Source organism: Pinus tabuliformis, chromosome 3_2, assembly GCF_031772625.1.
Source record: "Pinus tabuliformis cultivar Carrire ecotype Pingquan chromosome 3_2, CPIR1, whole genome shotgun sequence".
Lineage (NCBI taxonomy): Eukaryota > Viridiplantae > Streptophyta > Pinopsida > Pinales > Pinaceae > Pinus > Pinus tabuliformis.
The window spans coordinates 503,888,179-503,894,622 of NC_142302.1; the positions used below are offsets into that span (position 1 = coordinate 503,888,179).

Sequence of the window (6,444 nt, forward strand, 5' to 3'; positions counted from 1 at the left end):
CATGTACATACCACACATCAGATATATTCTTGATGTTTCCATCAGGTAGAGTGACAAGGACATCTCCATGTCCCTTGATCTCGTACCCTCTACCATCTCCAAGGCATACTTTTACTCTAGCGTTAGATTCTCTAAAATTTCTGAACCATTACTTTTTACCTGTCATATGCGAGGAGGCTCGAGAATCTACAAACCAAATATCTGATTCATCCTCCTCAGTGGCTAGTATAGTTTCAACCATAAATAATCTGACATCCTGGTTCTGATCTGCATCAGCCAGATGACCTGCATGTCTTCTCTACTTGTACCTCTCCCCATCTGCCTTTTTCTTATGGAAAAATTTAGCAATATGGCCTATCTTACCACAATAAAAACATTTAGGAGCCGAGTCATGTTTATGCGCGGTCATACCTTGTGGTGATGTTTTTCATGATACGTTGCCTTTCCTGTGATCAGCTACTGCTCTCCCCTTTGGCTTGAACTTGGTCATTAATGCAAGATCTGGATTTTGAGGTTTGAGGGACAACCTCCTTTCTTCTTCTTGTAGCAAGATCCCAGTAAGCTCTTTAATGTCTGGAGGCTTTTCTCTTGCATTCAATCTCGTTCTAAACATATGATAATCATCTGTCATGTCGTTCATGGTAATCGTCACCAGATCATCATTTGCCACAATCTAACCGATATCAGTTAGTTTATATTTAACCTCCTTTATCTGGGATATGAATGAAGAAACAAACTCATTCTCCTCCATCTTGATGGAGAGAATCTTCTTCCTGAGGTACAAAGTTCGACTGGTGTTCTTGATCTCATACATTTCTTTGAGAATCGTCCATATATCATTCGTTGTCTTGCACTCCCGAATGTGAGGGATGATGCAATATTTGACTGATAACTTTAGGAGAACCTTTGCCTTCATCTCCCTTTTCTCCCAGTCTTGAATTGTTGTATTCGATCCACCAGTTGCAGTAGTTGGCTTGACCTCATCACCGATAGCAATGCCATAGGCATTCTGTCCCTCAAGCAGAGTCTGGAGCTTAAACTTCCAATTGGTGTAATTGGAACCATCAAGCTTATTTCTATCATTGAGATAAGCTTCCACAATTTGATTATTCATTTTGAATGAATAAAAAACTTCAATAAATTAAACAAACCCAAATCTTCTTTAAAAAAAAAAACTGACCCCAAATTCCTTTTTTTTTTTTTTTAAACCGCCCCCCTTATATCAGGTAATAATCCCTTCAAAAATAATGCAGAGCTCTTCAATTTAAAGAAACTCCATATTTTTAATTAAAGATTTAGGAAAAAAACTTAATTAAAAAACTTAAATTATCTGAGCGATAATTATTCAAACTTCTTGTTGCAAGGGGCCACCTCAACAGATATTAAAAAATGGCAGATCACATTAATTCAACGTAGCAACGAACATTTAGTTCTCATGCCCTCTCACCAGATGGATGAGGATCTCACGCTGCACCGAGGATGACAATCTCCTGCACGTGGACGTCAACTTCACCACAGCTCAAGCATGCCACGATTTTCTCCTCTAACAGCTGCAACAGAAACACGCTGCCACGCAGCCTTTTCCAAGGCTCTCAGCTCACCACGCAGGACAATCTCGCTTGGACAACACTCAGCAATCCACACCAATCCCTTGGCGGTCGACTCCTCCACGCGGCCTCTGTGGTAGTCCTCACCAGTTTCACAAGCAGTCGGCTTCTTCCACGGCTAAAGATGCAGCAAACAACGAAAAAAAATGCATCTTTTTCACGCAGCAAGCTTTCCAAACCAAGCAACCTCCTTCTCAGATTAACAACTCTCCCACATGGACACGCACGCAGCCTCCTCAAGCACGCACCCACGCGGTCTTTCTCCGAGTGGCCTCCCACACAGGCTATTCCACAATCATCACGAACACGTAGCCCTTTTTTTTGTTTCCACGATCGGCACCCTTATCCATGGAGTCGCGAAGGTCTTCGCAGCTATTCAGGACGGAGTCACGACGTCCCACCCAGACTCGTGCCTAGTTTTTAAATTTAATCCAGTAGGAAGTGCTACAATGCGATTGTCGTGTTTTTCCACCCAAACTACACGACAATTTCCCCTCAGTCGCACCCTTCACTCAACATACAGGATCAACAGCCGTGCGGCTCCGATACCATGTCAAGAGTTGCACAGGGAAGACATGAAATAAAAAACCAAAAATAAGAGGAGCTCACAGGTGCTGATCACCATATTTTGCGGTTCACATTAATCTTCAATATTAAATAGATACAATTTGTTACAGACAACAAATCATATCGCAGGGGAATAAGAACCGAATAACTATAGAAAGTAAAATTCACAACTACGTAACAACAATTCTCCATTAATTCTAACAAATTTCAAGTAAAAAAATATATTTCTATTCGTGTTAGCCATAGAAGACAAAGCCATAACCGAATGGATATAGTTACCTATGTGGATTAAGAAAGAACTGATTAATTACATAAACTAAATAATGAAAACCATTTTATAACACAACAGTAATGAAAACCATTTTATAAATTTCTTTGCACATTAATTCGTAAAAAATGATAGACAATTCCAAAATATCTACATTTTGACGAGGAAAAGCTACACGTTTTAGGACTTCCTATCCTTGCGATTATCTAGATTTTCAGAGGTTAAAAACGCAACAAAAGACTAACTTAAATTTTATACCTCAAAATCTACCATTCAAATCGCTATCCTTAGAACATGATTTTCTCATGGATCGAATTCGCTGAGTTTCTCAGACGTTCACCGAGCACAGATCGAACTGGAACTCGAACTCACGGTAGAATTCGAACTAGGGTTTGATGATGCAGTTACCGAGAAGGTTTGGGAACAGAGAACCATGTTCGCCATGGATGGCGTCTGGTATTCCATGCTGTAACTCTCAAAGATTTCGCCTCGTGTTGTGGCTCTCTGTCGAAAATGGGAGCTCTGAGATGAAAGCACAAATGCCCGCGCCAGACCTCTCGTAGGTTTGCTTGTTTGTCATCGTCGCTTGAATCTCTGTAATTTCTTCTTCGAGTGCAAGAGAAAGCGAGAGGTCTCCAGTTCAAGTCTGTTGCAATTCAAAATTGGCGTTCTGGAGAACCCTCCGTGCACCCGTCATTTCTCCATGATCGACAAGCATTTTCGCTTTATCTATGGCTTGAGCAGTTCTGAGACAGGTCCTTTGCTTTTCCACTTCCAAATTTCGAGCTACCGGAACTTCGTCGCAGCTCTCCAGACGCAAAAGTGATCTTTTGATTTGAAATTTTGCTGGGAGACGGGATCTTTGTACAAACAAAGGACGGAGATTAAATTCACAGGGTTAGATGCAGAATTTACCGCTGGAAACTTGAGTTCTCCAAGTATATTTCTCTCTTCTTCGGCGTAGAGATCACCGACATTTATAGTCCCTTGGCTTCCGTCCTCGGCAACGCAGGTGTCGTAGCTTCCAGCATGGAAGCTTTTCAGCTTCATTCCTGCGCAAGCCAAAACGATTACATTGACGTTCTGTACAACGACACTCATCAGGCCGCCGACACACTCAGTGAAAGCGTCTTGCGCGAGGTCTGCGGTCTGAATGAACAAAAATGTGCCTCCTGAGTCTTCAGAAACGCGGTGCATGGTCGCTGCGTCGTTGTCAACTCCGAAGGTGAAGGCATGGACTGACATTTGTACTTGGCCATGCCGCATGCTTTGTCTGGCATTCGGCCTCCGTTCATAGATAGGAAACAAAACCAATCCAGGAGAACTGAGACTTTAAGTGTCTGGCCAATCAGAGAGCAACATGATGCTGGTCACAGGGTTCAGTTGGCGACGATCTTCAAGTACCTTCGCGCCTTTTCTCAAACCCTAGGCGATACTGGTGCTGCCCATGCAGATGAGTCGTTCGACAACGAGGTTCGCTTCGAGCTGGTCTTTAGAATCCACGCACTTCAAGGGAAATATACGTGTGGCCATGCAAGAGAATACGACAATGGATAGCCAGTATGCTGGGCTCAGAAGCATAAGCTCACAATATTTGACACGTGTATAAAAAAAAGCATATTCGTTAGTGGACGAATCTGCTACAGTGACAAGTGAGGAAAAATTATATCATAAAAAAACCAATTATCTTAATAAAATTAAATGTAATTTTATGATGAAATGAAAAAAATCAATTTTGATTTTTTTATAAATTTCAAAAATATCTTAATAAAGATTATTTTAATATAATATTTTTATGTTTTGATGTATTTCCTATTATATAATATAATATCATAATCATTTTCTAAACATTTTAAGTTTTGATTATTGTGCTAGAAGTTATATAATTTTTTTATATGGTTTAAATTGTATTTTTGAATCGATGTAGTGTTTTAAAACACTTTTAAAATACTCAAATTACATATGGTTAACAACTCAAAGTTATAATTAATAGCTATAATGATTAACCATTATGCTTAATTAAAATGTTTTGTAATTATTTTTTTTTTCTCGTTAATACTATGCTATTCTATTATATACATGAACAGGAAAACAATTACAGTCATTGAGTCATACTGCCCAAGGCCATGGATGGCACTTTGGACTGGAAGTTACCAGAAAGAGCAGCCCACGCAGGGGCACCGCAACTGAGACAAACCGCCCGCGCAGGGGCTTTAAACCATAGAAGTGTTATCAGAGCCAGAATTGACAACCCACGCAGGGGCTCAAAAAGGAAAAAGGAGACCTTCATTAGGAACCCACGCAGGGGCTTCAAAAACCATTCAACAAGATTACTTTTGAACCAAACATAAACAGCAAAAACAAACAGTAGGCCTAAGCAGACATAGCATAACATGGGTGAACCTGAGCAGCGATGCTGAGCAAGAGGACGGCTAATCGTCCGGCTCCTCCTCGATAATTGGGTACCAGCCATAGTCTTCAGGGAGAGGGTCCGGTTCTTTCTTGTCCTCCGCTGGAGAAGGCGCTGCCTGAGACGGAGGTGGACTAACAGCCCGTTCTGGAGCAGCCTCTGGCGATCCCTCGACGTCCCTTGAGCTTCCTGCCTGGTGCTTCTTCTTGCTGGGGTGATCCTCGCTCTCCTCCTTCGGTTCCTCAAGGAAAAGGACCGAGACATGGGCGTTGATGTGGGAATTCTCCTGGGAGCTACTGAAAGAGAAGACAGTCGTGCCAAACGCAGGTAAAGGCGCCGAGTCCAGTTCTGGGCTACTAGAGTCCAAGAATTGGCTCGCTTGAATAGGATGGGCTTCTGCAACTCTATGGCAGAGGCATCGACAACAGCGTGATTGGGGTGATGCCTCGGAGGAGCGTGAAGACCCGCCTCGGCTACTGCCTCGACGGCTGAGAAGGCGCTGTCGTGGCCTAACCATTTTCCCATAGATAACCGGAGGGAAGAACTGACCAGAAAGGGAGGAATTGGGGAGACTGAAGCGCCCGCCACCCGCTTTTTCCCACTGGAAGCCGTAGTCACTTAACAGAGGAATGGCGTGAGCAGTTGCTCCGCGAACCATAAACACAACAGATGCACACTTCCTAATCCATGAACCAGGCTCCAGTTTCTGAGCTCGAACCAACATAATGCGATCCACCCCCTCACCATTTTTAACCTCCTCAGCGTTTCCTCGAATTCTACAAGCCATAACTGCGCTCTGAGAATGCACCTGAACCCCGGACAATGCATTGAAATGCCGTCCCAGTACCCACGCTTATAATCTTCGGCGACGGATTGCATTGAATGCCTGTCTCAGGCATGAGGCCACACATGGCCTCCATGTGGCTCCCCGCCTTCGACCATGGTGTCACCCGCATCCGGGGAAAAGGTAGTGGGCTTGGCCCGGTTTAGACTAACTACTCGCACGACGAGCTACGACCTTGCTCGGGATCGAACACAAGACCGGTCCGTCATGACGAGGCCGACTTTACCACTACGCCGCCTCCACGACCTTAAAATGTTTTGTAATTATTAAACACAATCAATTTAAATAAAAAAATTAGAAAGTAAATATTTCTCTATCATCATAATTATTAAATTTCTAATATTTAATATCACATATAATGAAAAATAATGATGGTGATTAATGTTCAAGAACTATGTAGTTGTGGACCTTAAAATGGTAAGAAATTAATTAAAATTAATAACATTTTATTTTTGTTTTCAAAAAGAAATAAATCATCATAGTTTTGCTAATTTAAAAGGTTAAGAATGTTGAGAGTGGCAAATATTTAAAAAATTAAATTGAATTGAATATAAGATGAACAATATTTGGGAAATTGACCAACCCCCAATTTCAATATGAAGCTCATGAGAAATAATTCTTATTCATTTTATTATAAAAATTATTGAAGACAAAAAGATAATTATCGTTTTCTAGATTGAGGTTCATCACCTTTTTATAATATCTTAGTTTCCCTTTTCCTTCTAAGGCTTTATTACCCCACAATTTC

At 41.7% G+C, this 6,444-nt stretch overlaps 1 pseudogene; it reads right to left on the reverse strand.

The window, feature by feature from the left end:
* Positions 1–427: 427 nt before the first annotated feature.
* LOC149181500 (uncharacterized) lies at positions 428–4,732 on the reverse strand (annotated as a pseudogene).
* Between the last annotated feature and the right edge of the window lie 1,712 nt (positions 4,733–6,444).